Here is a 19347-nt window from a genome sequence, read left to right as displayed (position 1 = left end):
GGCAATAGTGAACAAAACGTAATCTGCTTCAACTCCAGGAGGCTGGCCCGGACATGCCAATGTATCACTCACGCACACTGTGCAAAGAACACACCGTGTTGCTTCTAAGAGATCTGAAGATCGCGTAGCAAGCGCTCTACTTTTTCACTCGGAGTTGCTCCACCGTGCGCGAGCTCAAAATTGTGGAACAGCCCAGCACCGCAGTAAGGTGATCCGTCCAGCTAGCTACAACGAAGGCTATCCAAGAGAGATCGTGTGTCAGCCATCTCGCTTCGCCGCAAAAACACGACAATCGTTCGTCATTCGTTTGATATAACAACAAATCCTCCACTGTAAGTGAATTCTATCTTAGGCGCACATTCTGCGTGTATCACATGCTATGGCCAAGTCGTCGCGGCGCTTAGCCGACGCGATTGACAACGGACTAGGCAAGCGCACTGTGTCTCTCGATATCAATCGAAAAACCCAGTCGTCGCGATAACTGCATGTGATTTTAGCAGTTGCCGCTATCTATAAGAGCTTTGAAAATCGCAAACCCGGCCAGACCCATGGTATGCCCAATAATACGTGAGGCGAGAGGACTCTTAAAATGGTTTGTTCACCAGCCCGCCCTTACAAAAGTTTTTATAGAAAGTCCATAGACAGTCTATAGACATTTGTCTATGAAGTCTATAGACTGTCTATAGACATTTCTTTAGACTAGTCTATAGACAGTCTATAGACTTATGGCCATACACTTTTTATAGACTAGTCTATAAAAAGTCTGAGTCTATAGAGTGTCTATAGACATTTCTTTAGACTAGTCTATAGACAGTCTATAGATTTATGGCCATACTTTTTATAGACTAGTCTATAAAAAGTCTGAGTCTATAGATTGTCTATAGACTGTCTATAGACTTATGGCCATACACTTTTTATAGACTAGTCTATAAGAAGTCTGAGTCTATAGACTGTCTATAGACGGTCTATAGACTTATGGCCATACACTTTTTATAGACTAGTCTATAAAAAGTCTGAGTCTATAGACTGTCTATACACCGCCTATAGACAGTCTAGAGACTTATGGCCATACACTTTTTATAGACTAGTCTATAAGAAGTCTGAGTCTATAGACTGTCTATAGACTGTCTATGGACAAGTGTATAGGCTTACAGTTCTACTTTTGTAGACTGAAGTCTATAGAATGTCTACAGATGAGATTTGTCTGTAGACATTTTATACACTTCAGTCTACAAAAGTAGAACTATATATACAGTTCTACTTTTGTAGACTGAAGTCTATGGAATGTCTATATACAAATGTATATAGATAGTCTATAGACATTCTATAGACTTCAGCCTACAAAAACAGAACTTTATAGTCCGATACACTTTATTTCTATGACATTCTGCAGACATTTGTTAACAAATATGAATTTTTTAAATCTATAGGCACTCTATATACACAGACATCTTATAGACAAGTCTACAAAGAGTGTATAAGGCCATAACTCCATAGCGGCTATCTACAAGTTAGTTTACATTTTTGTTTACATGCGGTAGCAAAAAGTTTTGAATGTATTTATGCATGTGCACCTGTTCCTTTTCATCTGCACTTATGCATTACCGTTAGTAGATTAATAATGCTTCTGAACCAGCTGTACTTTCATATATGTTGCATAAACAGAAAGAATTTATATAGTGCCGAATCATGCAGTGCGAAAAATAAAACAAATGCACCAGCAATGCATTCACCGTTTTTATTGCTCGATATAATAGATGAATTCCTTAAATTCATGTCGTATGCTATTATGGAAACAGATTAAATATTTACACTACTCCTTGGCAAGCATGGTCGCCAGGCTGGCCTTGACCTTTGTGTCATTAGTCCCAAGGGTGCTGCAGGTGTATGCTGCAAATAAGTAGATGCAGCAATATGAGGCAAAAATAACAAGTGTATATTCTTTGTGTGTTCATTAAGCAGCTTAATATATTTGCTCAAACCATCTAAGTCAATACTTAATGCGGTTTAACTATGACTAATGGCTGCTTGTCAATACAAATCAGCACCTTTATACAATGTTTTATTGCATGGTATGGTGAATGATTAAACAGTCACAACTGCTGCTCGTGCCAGCAACAGTATGTTCCCTTTTATGACAAGTTCATATATGATGCATTATTGTACTTATCCCATATGGTCTCTATATTTATTGCTGAAACGCTACCCAGTTGGGCTGTCTGTACATTTTTTTTGGCTGGTAGTTAAGTATGCCCGTGCAGAGGGATATTTTCAGAAGACGTGACTGGAATATTCACAGTATCATGCCTAAGATTGTAATTTATTTTGCTTAATACACATTTAAATGTCTTTCTCATACTTTTAAATGAATGGGTGATTGGCCATAACTTCAACGGAAGGCAGATGGGCTGATTGCATCGATATGGTCACTTAATTTGTTACAGGTAATGAGGCCTCTTGGGCGTGCTAACAGGTTTCCAAGTTAGGTATACCACATGAGCACCCGTAATACCACACGAGCACTTTGTGTCATGGCACGACAGATATGCACCTCCTAGGAAACAGAACTGATAGTATAGTTTGAATGAATTCTATTACAGTAAATTATTTAAGGTGCTTTGAAAGATGAAAATTTTTGCTAGGCTATCGAGGTTCAGGACGTTTAGTTAACGCAAAAAAAAAACACATATTGAGTAAGAAATGCCTTGTCAGTATGCTTGACTTTCTTTTATTTTTCAATAAATCGAACCAATTTCCTTCAATTTTTATCAGGTGAAACGTTTTAAAAATATATTTAACTCAGAGATTCTCTGGAAGCTTTGTATGACATATAACAAGACAGCATATCTATGTGGCCATTTTAAAATTTCCCGATCTTTTTCCAAGCCTTGCCTGGCTGTTTTCATGAAAATTTTCTGGCAATCTATGACGCCTGCAGCTTAAGTGTAATAAAAAAAATATTGTGGTTTAATGCTTGCCAAGTACTGCCAGTCCATAATATTTAGATAAAACGAATAACACGTCAGTCACTTGACATGCAGTATTAGATTCAACTGACTTGAATCCCTTGATTAATAAAGCTGACAAGGGCTTCGGCAAGTTCGTAATTGATGGCCACACGAGTACAGCACGGAAGACACAGAGACACACGTAAAGCAAATGCAACAATGTGAGGAAAAACTATACAATGAGTTATACAATTAGTTATTTTTACGGTTCAATAGTAGTTTTCAATATAATTTGCTCTCATCACTTATGCCTCTAGTTAACTTTGTTTACCTCTGACTAAAGACTACATGGCAATATTAATCAGTACCATTATGATGTTTCGTTATACTACAGTATGATAAGCAGTTAGACAACCGTAATGGTCGCCGGTGCCAGCAACGGTACGTTTCGTTTTATTTATTTATTTATTTATTTAATAATACTGTCAGCCCATGAAGGGCCTTTACAGGAGTGGAAAATACAAACACATACAAGGATACAGTATGACAACAAAAGCAAGTAAATGAACAGCAGCAGACATTTCAGCAGGGACGCGAATCGGTTTGGATTTTATGCACCTTACAAACTTCCCCCCCCAAAATAATAAACGAAATGAACAGATACACCTTTGACAAAGTTACATATTAGTTAGCGGCGAAAAGAATAACATGTACACATTGCAAAAACTCCTCAATGCATGAGGCCGACATGACAGAGTCGGGAAGCGCATTCCATTCCGTAATGCCTCTCGGGACAAAACTGTACTTAAAACAGTCATTTCTGACCTGAGGGGGTGTGATGTACTGGCTATGACGATGTCTGGATGTTTCATTTGTCGAGATTTTGAACAAGTTGTGTTTGTCGACAAGCAAGTGACCATTAATGATAAGGTAGATTAGTTTCAGTCGCTCATACTTGGTACGTAAGTCTAGCGGAGGTAAGTCGGCAAGCTTACAAAGTTCAGTGGGGGATTGGCAGTAGCGATACCTGTTAAATATGAACCTTGATGCTAACCTCTGGATTCTGTCAATCTTTTGTTGGTTGGATTTAGTGTAGGGATCCCATACAGCTTTAGCATACTCCAAGATAGGACGTATTAACGATTTATAGGCTAAAATTTTGACCTCAGGTGTCGACGCACTTATATTCCGTCTTAGGCTCCAGAGCGCTTTGCTGGCCTTACCACATACAGCGTCAATGTGTTGATTCCATCTGAGGTCAGAAGTGAACGTTACTCCTAGATACTTATGTTTATCGACTCTGCTAATAGTTATACTATTTATATTGTAAGGGTAACGCAAAATTTTTTTCTTTCTCGTTATGGACATAACAACAGACTTAGCTGCGTTTAGTTCCATCTGCCAGTCGTCACACCATTTTTTAATTATTTGCAAACTAGACTGTAAATTGGCCTGATCATTACTATCCCGAATTTTATTATACATCACACAATCGTCAGCAAACAGTCTGACAGGGACACTAATATTACTGGGCAAGTCATTTATAAAGATCAGAAATAAAAGAGGACCTAGGACACTTCCTTGCGGAACTCCGGACAGGTTCATGTGACACACAGTGTACTTATAAAAATAAAAGAAATGCGAGAATCCCAAACGATTCCTATAATAATACTTGTTGAAAGAAAGATACCCGGCTGGACTGTGCACATTTTTCAGGTGTTAATGCAATATGCCCGTGCCGAACGAACATGCTCAGCATACTGTCTGCAGTTTTGAACAATCACGTAAAGATTTGCAATTTATTTCCGCTTAGAACAGTCTGCAATGTCTCTTTTCTCATACTTCGAGATGAATACATTTGCCACACTTTCAGTAGAATGCACATGAATGGGGGCGTACTGATCAGGTTACTTATCAACTAAAACATGTTACGATCTCTTAGGTGTGTTGATAAGGGTAGAACAAATGCAATGTCCACTGAATTATTTGAATAATCTGTGCGTTATCTACTTAGAAAAGACCACCAAATTGATAATCTGGCTCTTTTTTCTTTTGTACAGCGCATATTGTATGCAGTCTGTCCAAGACGACGGCAATACATACAACAGTAATGAAAACCGGAACACTTATTACGCACGACAATGGCTTCATACTATGCACGATTACCACAATGCGAATCTGCGCCAGCAGCTGCCTTGTGATTAAGAGCACGTAAACTGCAGAACGCCGAAGCATCGGAAGCCGCTTAACGCTTTTCATATAGCTCGAAAGATAACTTCTGCTGCTAAATTGTTTAAAAAAGAGACAAAAAACAAATCTTCCAACTACCGTCAAACGCAATGCCATCAGTTTGAAACGTGTAAAGGTGTTCCCGAAGCGACTAATTTATTGTTCTCAAATTTTTTCGGCTAAGTTGCGAAGCTGCAAGTGACTGAGCGTATCGCAGGTTTCATGCTCCAAAAGCGTTTGTGGTTGCATATAAATAGATTGGGTGAATCTAGAGATTTCTACTAGATATTTCTTCAAGTCTCGTGTTTTGCTTGCTGTAACTTCCCAAAATTATTTAGATTGGTTGCCAGGAACCTTAAAAATACTGCTACTTTTAAACTATGCGAAAACGGCAGCGCACACACTGCTGATGCATGCCCGCAAACACGGCCTTTCATCCGAGTACGCTAGCAGTTATTCAACTATGCGTGTCTGTTTGAAAATTCTTGATGCTCACACAATTTCGAGATATATACGTAAAGCGTGTCACGAGAATTTCACTACACATACGGTGCAGCATTCATCGCGGCCGGATCAAGCGCCACGAAATGAGATCTACCACACTGGCTGCCCAACACACACAATCCGCTTAGTGGTAGCTCAGTATCAAGTTAAAACATGGTGTACTTCCTTTTTTACGCACCTAAGCTATAATGATAAAATCAACAAGCACGAGCGATCGCTCGCCGTAAAACATTCCGTATAGTAGAAGCGAGAACAAGAGCGCGTTATCAAACCATGTCAACGACAAACCGACACTATACCCGAGTCGCCTGCGCTACATGCAGCCGGTTCGCGCTACGAAATGCGCTCATATAATCATGAGGTATTGACGCAAAACAGCTTTGATAAAGCTTACCATTCAGTGTAGTTGACGTGTGATCCCACAAAGAAGACACGCATACGCAGAAACCAACGTTCAGGGAGACACCGCACACCGGCACAACCGTTTACGTGCCTGGCGCACTCGTTGAGACGGCGCACCGCCGCGCATGCGCAAGAGCTCCGAGCATGCGCAGGAGCTCCGCGCGGGAGGGCATGCGCGCTCGGAGGAGTGTGAGCGCCTTTTCCTCCTTCATTTTTTTCTTTGTCTCTTTCTCCCTCTCTGCGCACCATGTGCGCCGGAACGGGTGGCTTTTCTTTTCCGTTATGCATTTTTTTCGTGGACGAAGGATATGCGCTGGCAGGTTGTATGACAAACGCTGTGGGCTATCATATGAGACTGGAACGCTAACATGAATTCGCTGTTTGTAAAAGCCGTTACGGGGCCCTTAAGACGTTTTAGACGCATTATTGCCAGCGTCGATGAGTAATACAGCGTATTTGTAGCATATCTTCCAGCGTACCGCCAAATGTGATGCCCGCACGTATGTTAGTGCTAATTTTCTGTTCCGATGATAGGTCAAAGCAATCAGTACAGCATTGAGGTACTCATATGCGTGGCTGCGCAGGCATACCGCCGGCGAAATACTGGGTGAGCTCAGAGAATTTGGCACCTATTAAGTGAATGAGAAACTTTGATGAGTTTATAGTGCAGGATATTAGGCAACAGAAGTCGCCCGATGTTAGTGACGCAGCCGAGATATGAAGACAATGTGAAAAGTATCCGAGAATCGGACGACACACAACGCGAACGCCACATGCGCGACATCGGTTCATGGCACATTCAGAAAGTCCGCGTTGTCAGCTACAAACATTACGAGTGTCTTTGCTGTTAGCTTGATGCCTGTTTCGAATCCACTTGTATCTGAAGCTGGCGTTCATAACATATATTTTAACAATTGGATCGGCGTTTTGCTTCCGTTATTCTACTGCCGCAAAAGTGATGCGACAAGTGTGAAGACTGTCTTGGGATTGCCGAGAGCGACTACGTAGATCATATGTGGTCAACAAATGCGGAGGTATACACTATGTGTATACTAAAGTCTACAAATAGGCTCTACAGCAATCTCAGCAGTGTACACGTTTAGTGGCTTATATCAAATGCAGCTATGTATTATCCACCGGTACCTGCGCTTGGTTACAGCGTACACGGGTTGGGCCCAGATTAACGATGTTTGTCTATTGTTAATCTATAGACATGCAAGACCACGACAACTCAGAGGCGGTGAATTCACCACCTGGTCTGCGGGCTTTCGCCACTTATTCACCACCTTTGCCACATCTTCACCATCTGACCTTCACCACCTGGTCTTCGCGAAGTGTACGTCCGGGAAGCAGCCAGGTTTAGGGCCTTTGAGTGCCTGGAAGACCTTGGTCACTCGGACGGTGCCTGCTCCGCCGCGATCCTCGTTCGGTGCATCTGCACTGAACGCAGACTAGCAATCTGCACGGTTTGCCCGCCGCGCCGGGGTTGCGGTGCCGTCGTGCATGAACCAGTGTCATATCATCGCGTTCGCAGAGGGCGGGGGGTATGGGAACTCGGAATTACATAATATCGACTTTCTTCTATAGGCATTCAATACACCGGGAGTAGAGAAAAAAATAGAAACCTTGTCGACTATTGTCCATAATATAGAGAGTCAACAGACAAAGTATGGACAAAAATAAATAGAAACTGTATCGGCTTTCGTCTACAGGTAGTCCATATAGAGGGGAAGTAGACGAAGAAGAAACAAACTCCTTATCGAATTTTTTCTATAGACCGTCTATAGACTGCGAGTAGACAAAAAGAAATAGAAATCTTATCGACTTTCGTCTACAGAAAGTCTATATACAAAGTATATGGACAAAAATAGATAGAGACTGTGTCGACTTTCGTCTGTAGGTATTCTGTAGAGGGGAAGCAGACAAAAAAGAAACAAACACCTTATCGACTTTTTTCTATAGACCGTCTATAGACTGCGAGTAGACAAAAAGAAATAGAAACCCTATCGACTTTCGTCTATAGAAAGTCTATAGACAAAGTATGGACAAAAATAGATAGAGACTGTATCCACTTTCGTCTGTAGGTATTCTATAGAGGGGAAGCAGATAAAAAGGAAACAAACACCTTATCGACTTTTTTCTATAGACCGTCTATAGACTGCGAATAGACAAAAAGAAATAGAAACCCTATCGACTTTCGTCTAAAGAAATTCTAAAGACAAAGTATGGACAAAAATAGATAGAGACTGTGTCGACTTTCGTCTGTAGGTATTCTATAGAGAGGAAGCAGACAAAAAGGAAACAAACACCTTATCGACTTTTTTCTATAGACCGTCTATAGACTGCGAATAGACAAAAAGAAATAGAAACTTTATCGACTTTCGTCTATAGACAGTCTATAGACTTTATATCAACAAAAGTCCAAATCTACAGAAAGGAAAGGTCGTCTATGAAAAGTCTATAGACTTTCTATAGGCAGTCTAAAGTCATTTTTGTAAGGGCGTGATTCCGAACCTATGCGGAGCGTGCATAGCGTGCGTTTTGTGTACGAACTTATTGAATTTGGCTGTCTTCTGTGTACGGAGCGCTCTTGAACGAATAATAATATAATAATATTTGGGGTTTTACGTGCCAAAACCACTTTCTGATTATGAGGCACGCCGTAGTGGACGACTCCGGAAATTTTGACCACCTGGGGTTCTTTAACGTGCACCTAAATCTAAGCACACGGGTGTTTTCGCATTTCGCCCCCATCGAAATGCGGCCGCCGTGGCCGGGATTCGATCCCGCGACCTCGTGCTCAGCAACCCAACACCATAGCCACTGAGCAACCACGGCGGGTACTCTTGAACTAAAGAGTTACATAACAGAAGGCGTCATATTGCTGGCGACATGCTTTCGTTATAAACAAGCCACGCGCTTGAAGGTGTCTCGCCCATGGATAATCTGCGACCACTGAAGTTACGTGCAGCATCAGTGCTAATAAGAAACTTTGCCGCAGTCATTCAGCTGCATGCCGCAAGAAGTCAGTTGGGCGCGTTACCTTGAACTTACTGTTAACGCATGAGGAATCCATGTTTTATGCTGAATAAAGTATAAACCCCATATAAGCGATCTTGCGCGCGACAGCTACAAGCGGTGCGATGAAGATGGCTGTCGCGTTCGCTCGTCGCCGACAAGTCGTACTCCGTGCGAGCGACGATCTTGAGCGACGCCTCCCCAGTGTTGCCGCTATGAGGGCTGCAAATACGAGTCGAAAGTAGCGTGACGCGTGCTTTAGTAATTTAAGCTGATGTATTTTACTGTAAAAACTAGCATAAAATATTTCCGAAGGAAGCTTGCACTAGGTTCTTAGCCTTGCACGTATAAAAATTCAATTGTTTGCTCCTACCGCGCGACCATCGGTAGTATTTGAGCGGTGTACATCCAGTTACGGCTTCGCGCCATTGGGTAGTCGCTCATAGCACTTCCGGGAGGCGAGCGACAATTTCTACATTTCCAGAACCGAATGATCTGTTCAAGCGACGGCCAGTTTTGTCGCTCGAAGCCGTCGCTCGTCGCCGTCGCACTCTAAATTGTTCTCATGGTGTTCAGCCCTAAGACTGAACTGTTTTTGCTCATGCATTGAAGTGGTGTGATTATATGTCTGATTTTATGTCTCCTGTAGTGGTTTTTGAGCCCGGTGCGAATCTGAAAGGGTGCTTATTTCTACGAACTCGGTGAATTGTCAAGCAGCGAGTCATGCATCGGCATCGAATATAACGGCTGCTGTGTGGAATTACAATTGCAGGGGCGCTTCGCATACGCCTATTGTTTTGAACAATCCTGTGCATTTGCTAATATCAGTTGGCGTTTCACAGTTATGCCATATGAACAGCTAAATCACCCTTCCTCCGAAGTTTACAAGGGTAATGTGTGCATCTTGCTACTGCATGGTAGTCAAAATGCGTTTATCGCTTCAATATTTTAGTGGAAAAATGAAATATCAAAATAAAACGTTGCTTTAATTTTGTGTTACCAGTCGTCTGTGATACACAAAACAAAGGGTTGGTCTAATAATCTAATTGCGATCTAACTGCAACTTTTGCATGCCTTCAAGAATGTAATATGCTAGGTTTCAAACTGCAGCAGTAGTCGAGTCTGTCAAAAATGAGCTCCACTGCGCACCTCATAAATGAAAATAAGTTCATGCCTTTTAGCGAGCTTAGATGCAGACCGCAGTGAACTTTCTTGTTATTATGGAAATGTGGGTAAGCTTGCCATAACAACCCTTGTTGCTGTTTCTTATAGGCGCATCCAGTCATACCCATTGAACTGGAGGACCATATTTTCATCCCTGCTGAGCATCATGTTTGCAGATGTGATCCTCAAATTGTGGCTTGAGCAGTGGCACAACCAGAGATGGTGCGGGGGAAACACTGCGCACGTGCTTTGGATGTGTCACAAGTGGTGTTTGCGACACACCAGACTAATGGCAAACCTGTGACATTTGACAATGACCAATATTACATTTATTAGCAAGAGTATTTTAACATTAGTGCCGAACGAGGATGAACTGTCCGTTATTTCTTTTTTGTTTAAATGGAACAATTGAAGTTAGTTTAGCAGTTGACTGTTGCAGTCATTTATATGTCTCGCATGCATTTAGGAAGACTAAGAGTTAAGACTTCATTTTAGTGCCATGTCCTTGACTGTCTTGATGTGGTTTTACACCATGTCCACGTGTTGACTTTTGCACACAATATTTTTCAGGCACCCGCTTTATATAATGCAAGAAGGCAGCTGCAAGGACACCATGATATGAAAGAGCCAGTCCAGCGCGACTTCACGTGGTGCAGAGGAGCGCACGCCAAAAAGAATCAAAATTCATTGCCGTGCAATTTGGATAAGAAAACTAAAATGTGGGTATATTGGGTGTACTATTTGACTAAGTGTCAACAAAAGCAAAATACAGTATGTCACATCAAGATGAAAATTCTCACGTGCTCTAGGCAGTCATCTTGACATTGTATATTTATGTAATGTCGCTGATGGGAAAGTCAAAGTCAAGTGTGCTCTCTGGAGACAAACACCCAGGAGCAAGTGTCATTGAAAAGTTAGAAATGTGTTTAGAAGAAAGCTGATTAGTTTTGAGAAGTGATTTCTTTTTGTCTTGCCTCTCAACAGATGAAAAATCGTGGTAAAAATAGTGGTACAATGAACTTGCGTATTTGCTTAGTGACATGATATATACTTGCAATAAGCACGGTGCCTGCGCTACTATAAGAAGCAACAGCTCATGCTTGGTTAAGTGCTTACATACGTTTAACAGCTTTAATAGCTTACGTTTAACAGCACGTGAATGCAAGATTGCAAATGCAAACCACTGTGATTGTGTATTTTAGATGCTGACATGAAGCCGGCAGAATTTCATATCTTCCTTTTTATCTATTTTTACGCCTAATTTTGGAATTATGGCTTCCGTTTGGGTTCCAAAAACGGGAAGCATTGGTGGAAGAGAATCCCATGTTTAAGAAGTCATTATCGTTTACGTGTATGCTCACGAAACCAGTTCATTAGAACGACAGAAAGCTGAGCTAGTTGGTAAGGATTCATTATACAGTATGCCGAGATTGTAACTGCACGCCAGAGTTAGATGAATGCGCGATATTGTACAGGCATAAGAATGAAGATATGCGTCTTATGGTAGAGGCATGGCATATCTTTAATGGTGGATGTGCGTGCGTGAGTCAGCCTTCGATTACTTTACATAAGGAAGAGATTAAGGGTCTTAACATTTATGTCTCACGTAGACCGCCACGTGTACCCGACTGACACGTGGTGTTACCATTCCTGAGCATGCGCAGATGAGTTTTGTGTCTTCTTTTTTCGCCTCAGTGCTCCCATCAGTTGATAGTCGGCGTTCGTGTTGTCCACTTCTCTACTCTTGTGTCCTGTCTGCACGCCTCACTTCTTTTTTGCATAATGAAACCTCACCAACTAGCTCAGCTTTCTGTCGTTTTAAGCTTCATTTCTAGTACCCTGACTGAGCATGTGTTGGCGGGCTAGCTAGTTAAGCATTATTACAAAGACGGCGCCGAATAAAACAACACACGAAGAAGGGGGACACGAGACAGCACGTAGGCGCCTACGTGCTGTCTCGTGTCCCCCTTCTTCGTGCGTTGTTTTATTCGGCGCCGTCTTTGTAATCTAGTACCCTGAGCCCTTTTCCATGTTCCCCTACTTATCTGCACAATCCTGCTTCGTTAGCTTCCTTAATTGCGATATGTATGTTCCGCGCTAGAACCATGTCGTGGTTTAGTCGTAATCGTGTCGTCCCATTGGAAGTTCAAATGATGTGCGGCTTCCTTCCACCATCAACTGGGCATGCCAGGATGATTGAAGCTATTCTTTCGGCTGAATCATGGCGCCAAGTTAGGTTCCACCAGGAGTGTCTAAGGGCCCGTTGCGCGGCCCTGGGAGACGGTCGCCATTGGAACCGACCCTATGCCGAGTGGAATAAGTTAGCCGTGCAACACGCGGACTTACTCTGGAGAATGAAACTTCCGGAGCTTCAACAAAGTAAGAGGAAACACCTTTCTAATATTTCACCGTCTGATAACGTACTGGTTCTTGGAGACGCCATTGTAAGTGATAACCATAGAAAAACCCTTGCCTTAGGTCCTAAGCACTGTTTTAGGCCGGACATAAAACCCGTTGACGTTTTAAGCATACCGCGCTGCATAACCAGGTTCGTCCCGGAAGAAGAACGCTCACGCTGTATTTCGGATTGCATTGCTAGCATTAAACAATCAAATGATCATTTTAAGACGCCTGACCCTGTCCGACCGTTAGTCGATTACCTTGTGGAGCATAAACTTATACCAGTAATATCTGACAAGGAAGGTTATATCGTAATTATGCCAGATGAGATGTTTTCAGAAAAAGGGATTTCAGCCATAGAAAAGAATTTACAGCCAGTAAAACTCAAGCCTTCGGTAGTTAAGAAACGTGTGGTTGACCTCTTGTCGAGACATAATCTTGATAGGCTTGTCTGTAATGTCAAGAAAGCTAAATCCCTCACCTTAGAACTGTTTTTCTCGGCCAAGACCCATAAACAAGAAATTCCTTTTCGTGCTATAGTGTCAAAGAAAGGGACGTGGCAGGTCTGTGTCGCCAGTTACCTACAGAACTGCTTAGCTTCACTAGTTTTTTCAGACCCCTTTTGCTTATGTAATTCTCAGGCACTAGTTCAGTATTTGAGAGAGGAAAATCCTGGTGATTGTACAGCTTTTAGTATGGATATCGAAGACCTGTATTATCCCTTGCCGCATGACGGGTTACTAAATTCCGTAAATGAGTGCATTAAAGAACAAGTGCAAGAATCGGCTTTTATTGACAGATGCGGTGTTTCCGCGGCAGCTTTTCTAGAAATTCTTTCAATGTACTTGAAGTCGACGCTGATTGGATGCAGAGATAGCGTTTTTCTACAGAAATCAGGCATTTGTATTGGCTCAAAGGTTGCCCCTATTCTTAGCAACATTTACCTGAGTAAGGTTGACAACTGCTCAGAGAAAGCCTTAGATGCTAGCGTTATCAAGATATTTCGCTACGTTGATGATTACCTGATTTTCTGCAATAGGGAAGAATTCGATCCCGCTGCTACCTCAGTAAGTGATCAATTTAAACTTTATATGGGAGGATTAAAGTTTACCAAGGAATTTCCTCAGCGACGCGTAATTCAGTTTCTTGACATTTCCTTGATCTTCGAACAAAACCATGTTTATTGGCAGTACTCCCCAAGATCTTCGAAGCCGTTGCTAAACTTTCAATCCAAGCATTCTAAATTAGTAAGAAACGGAATTGCCATGTCGTGCCTTAAGTCTTCCCTCACCACATCCTGCATGCATAAAATGAGCGCCAGTTTTAATGCGCAGGTCCGGCGCCTATTAGAAGCAGGTTATCATTATCATTATTAGAAGCAGGTTAGTTCATTAGAGCTGCTCGTGCCTCCCGAAGCGAAAGCAAGGAGCAATTAAGGCCTTTAACTGCGCACACCCTATGCACACCTTATTTCTTAGAAGTCGGAGAATCACTTGGAATTGACAATTATTTTTCAAAATGTAAAATTGTTTCTCCAATATACTTGCCAACATATTATGGCAGTGGAGGTAGAGATGCGTTCAATGCAAAGTGCTGAGAGCATCTGACTAGAACACTTGTTCATCAATCGGCGGATATGAACATATAGTGTTAAGCAAAAGCCCCTTAGTTTCATGGCTTCCCAAACATATATGTACTTGTTTTGAGACGCAGAATCTGTGAAGTGTGAGAATTTTTCTTACTTTAGCGCATCTTAACCACTTCAATAGGAAAAAAGCTTTGGTTTCAGGTAGTTGGTTCATTGTGCAAGTATATACATAGTTGCATGCAAAATCCACGTGCATCGAAGGGATACGTGAAACAGGATGGTGCCATTCTCAATTTATGTTTTGCTTCTTTGTTTGTCTTTTTCGTGCACTTCCCTCCCTCTACTTATGCTTATGTCGCCTTTGATGCATCATATTCATCACATCTGATTTTGGTTCACATCTGAAGCCATGCTATACTTTAGTTAGATTGCAAATTCAACGAGTCACAATTGATCGTGTAATTATGCAAGCTGCTCCTCAGAAGTATAGCATTCTTTCCGCAATGGCAATGAAAAGCTACCATATATAGGACAAGAAATTTGATGCGCAAGATTTTAATGTCAGTGCTCCTTGCAGTTTTATGCTCATTCTCTGCACACTACATAATATTGCAAATTTAATTTTATTTATTTGTGAGAAAGTGTAACGGATAAATGCCGACAGCACCAGGAAACTAATTTCGTGAGGAGGCCAACCGAATAGGAAATACAATACGCCTCACTACCAGTTTGAGAGCGGGCGGGATATTGCTGCAGAACCACGACAAGACACACTTAGAAACAATGGCGTGCAGCTCATACATGAATAACTTTATGTGTAGTATAAGCAACGCTAGCTAGGCCTGTGGCATCACATGAGAATGTTCCATACGCTGTACAGGAAGCTATCAAATGAGCTGCTGTCTTAGAATATGGCACACAAAAATGTTTCTTGCACAATTTATCTATATTAACAGCCCCATGCTTAGCAGCTCATCTCGTAACCTATGCCATATAAGTGCATGCGTTATGTGCCAGAAATGCGTTTGCTGCCAGTAATGTGGTCCATATTTCTCTTCGATCATAGTGTAAACACTTTGTGAGTTTGCACACGTTTGGTCTATGTTTAACTTTCCATTGTATACTTTATTTTTGAAAGGAAGTAGCCATTTGACATTAAAGGGTATTTCTACACTATAATACTGATGAAACTTTAGAGAATATACTTATGTTTTATTACAATATGTGTTCTAAAGTTCATGGGCATCATTGTATTCTGATTGTATGTATTTGTCATTATGTTTCTCAAATTATATTCAGTTTGGCTTGTGACTGATCAATAAAGATTTTGACCTTTTAGGAGAAAATGTTTTATTTGAGTAACTCGGCGACTACAGATTACATCCCATTCACCTAGCATAAGTGCAGGAGCTGCTTATGAAGGAATGAAATGTTTCCCACACGTAAGTATTTAGAACCTCTTCAAACGTGACCATGGATCTACATCGTGCTTTCACACTATTGGAAAGAGTACTATCACTCTATTCTAAAGGATACAAGCACTCTGTTAGGGGGAGTAGAAACACTGGGCTTAGTGGAGTGGAAGCACTCGGCCTGGGGGAGTACTATTACCCCGTGGGGAGAGTATTAGCACTCTGCGGAAGAGTACTAGCACTCCCTTGCGGTGGAGTAACAAATGTCTGTCAGGAGGAGTTCACCTACTCACTCTCAAAGAGGGTCGATCTACTCTCGAAAAGAGAGTGAAGTATGGCAGAAGGAGATACTCCCTCAAAGAGAGTGCCCGGAACTCTCTTCGTTTTTAGAGTGTACCATGATGCCTTATACACACTGCATACCCATCTTGATGCTATCGTGTGTCGCAAATTTGTGCATGAATACATGCAGTGAATAATTCAAAACAAATTTCCTGACAAGGTCGGGGGGTTCATAAATTGGACATCAGTGCCTATTATGCGCAAAAGTGCGCTCATTTATGCACTTCCCTTCCCTTGCTGTCAAAGGAACGTACTCTTTCCTGTTCTTCCTTATTTACGTACGCTTGCGATCCATGGCAAGCGGCAGCTTACTATAGCCTGTAAAATTGACTTCTAAGCTGTCATAACATCTGGAGGAAAACCGATGTTTGTTGTCTTCTGAGCCACCTCTGTTAATATACGTGCTTTCCTATTTATCTGTCGTCCAGTGATTTTAAAACAAACATTCATTTACTTCTACAATGTCTAAATTAAAGTTATTTCTTACAGCCACTGAGAGAAAAAGTATTGACCACATGTAACAGCAGCGTAAGAAAACCGTGTAAACACTATTGCAAAACCCAGTGCCACTGGGACCCAGTGCGCCGGATTATAGGCCCAGCGCAGCGCGCCGGATGGAAAACAGCTCTAGCGCGTTAAAACAGGAAAAACAGCTCTAGCGCGTTAAATATGCGGTGCCTGCACGCCGTATATATTTTTTTTAATACAGAAAGCAACAAGGAGCGTTTTAATGCACTACAGGAAAAGAAAAAAAAGAAGCGTAAAATAAAACTGCTCTGACAAGATTCGACCGTCCAACCTATAGATCCCCAGCCCGACACCTTACCGCTGTCCCACGCCAGCAGACACAAACTCAACGATAATCTGCCATATCAAAGCCGATAAGCAGTTTGTTTCGCAAAGCTACATATTGTACAGGCATGGTTGATGCGCTATCGCGCAGCAACTAGAACTCACGCCTGTACCAGAAAGAAAAAGTTGCTGTCCGTATTCAGCAGTATGCTTGGAAGTGCCACAACATCGATTTTCACTTGCGATTGCTATTTTAACTTCGAAAAGGTCCTAAATGAACCGCCGACCCGGGACGGCGTATGGGCTGTTACTGCCGATTTCGATAGCCGTTTCTTGTTCTTGACGCAAAGGATATGCAAAGTTCCCTTAGTTCAGTGATGCCTTTCAGTCAACACGCCTGTCTAGTCATATATCTTTGTCAGAGAAGCGCAGGCTAGTGCTGGGAGCCTTCGGCGATAGCACATATTCCTGTGTTTATGACCCGTCACATCAGCGGTCATCGCTTCTTGTGCTGGCACTGTATACATGAAAAAATTGTTTATTTAGTTTATTTAAAAACACCGATGCGAAAGCCTAAATATAGAGTGACTTATCCTTGTTATATTTCTTGATTCCTGAGCCTAGACGCGCCGATAGCGTGAGGACGGACTCGGCGGATACGCTAGGCCTAAGCTTCGGTGGGGACCGATCTCGGCGCGGGTAGCTGGCGAAAGATAAAATGTGCGTATTTGAGCCTCAGAACTGTTTGTAGTACAATAGGGAAAGTGGAAGCGCACGAATCACTTCAGCTTTGTTATCGGTGCGAAAATATCACTCAGCGATAGGCTTCGAACTCGGGGTCCGTTCGCGCGCGTCTGAACGACTTCTGCATTTCATGTCCACTCCAGAACACTGCGACAACGCCGACAACTCCCAGTCATACGTTACGTGCGAACTACTAAAATACGCGGCGTCCTCAGCGTTTACGTGGTTTCGTTCAAGAATTTAGCTATCCGCACAGTCAAAAGGGAAAATAAAAAAAAAACGAAAGTGATTTTCAGTTTCAAATGTGCATGAATAAACAGGGAAGCTCACGCACCTTTATTCCAAGCTGTGACACGAATTAGGGTTTTATAACCCCAAAATATAGCGTTATTTAGGACTAGAGACTAGTATCAAGTGATAAAATTGTAAAAAGTATTCAATATTCAGCAACGGTCGTCCATGCGTACTGGAACCAGCACGGCACAAACACAACCAGCGCAGTTTCCAGTGCGAACCAGCGAACTGCAGCGAGAACCAGCGCCTGTGCAGCACAAACCAGTGCGCCCCAGCGTCACGGCAGTGGAACCAGCGTCTCTGCCAGTGTGACCCAGCTCTTATCCAGCGTTCTCACTGGTGTCCCAGTGAGTCCCAGCGAGTGCCAGTGTACCCAGTGCGACCCAGCGCCAAAAATCACGCTGGTTTACACTGGAAGACGCTGGGAGACGCTGCTGGTTTTTGCAATAGGGAAGACGGAAACACTCACTAGCGCTTCGTGTGACCTTTGTCTTTTTGCGTTCCAGTTGAGTATTTTCAGGTTTCAACACACAGCCTAATTTTGTTTTTGAGAACAGCTGCATATTTACATATTTGTTATTTTATAGTGATTATGGGATGCGCTACAGAAAACTCAAACATCACAGAAATTCACGAGAAAATGGCGGCTGCTAGTGATAAGCAGTGTGAGCACAGAATGGCGGCTGCAGTCAATGTTTCGACAAAGAAAATTCTCTTCTTGAGGGCGTCAACTCACCTCACGAAGAGAAATGCCCTTTCAAAGCGCTGGCTTCAGCGACAGTCCAGGGGCCCTATAACATGAAACCATTCCAATATGTTTTCATTCCTATTTCCTGACGTCAAATTTACTTAACCACTGACGTAAGCATCGGACGGTAACCCACAGCTTCTTTGACAAGCCCAATAGGAAGCGCTTCTCATTTATAGGATGTCACTTTCTTTTGCTCTCAAAGCATTGCCTATATTGAGAAATTTTTCTTATCTAATTGGCTGAGAAGATGAGAGGAGCACATTCAGATGGAGAGAGTTTCCATGGGGCTGAACCAGCGCAGTGAAAGTAGACAGCCGGATGAGGAGGTCGGTGCCGGAGTCTGCGATTGGTTCGCTTCCCCTTACTTAGCTTGCGGTGCCTGGTCAAACATTGCGGTGGCCTGCAACGGAAGGTTAAAAACGTTCCTAAAACGGATCCTCGGCAAAGTAGAGTTAGCATAGTGATGTCCTTTACGTTCCGACAGGTCTCGATAACCCTACACTTCCCCGCAAAATAGTTTATTATGAGCAAAGAAATGCATGATCCCCGGCAGCTCCGAGTTGCCAGTGCCACAGTGATCGGTGGGCAGCCATCTCCGATGCCTCTTGGAACGGGGATGTATCCGGCTATGCAGAAAAGCGTTCAGTTTTGTGTGGCATAATAATTTGGCTTTACCGCGTGCACTTCAATTTGACCTAAAGAGTTCTCGTGATTTTGTGACCACGCGTAACAGACAGGTAAATTGGGTGCAACCTGAAT

Source organism: Dermacentor variabilis, chromosome 2 (genome assembly GCF_050947875.1).
Source record: "Dermacentor variabilis isolate Ectoservices chromosome 2, ASM5094787v1, whole genome shotgun sequence".
Classification (NCBI taxonomy): Eukaryota; Metazoa; Arthropoda; class Arachnida; order Ixodida; family Ixodidae; genus Dermacentor; species Dermacentor variabilis.
Note: the sequence above shows the minus strand (reverse complement) of the source record.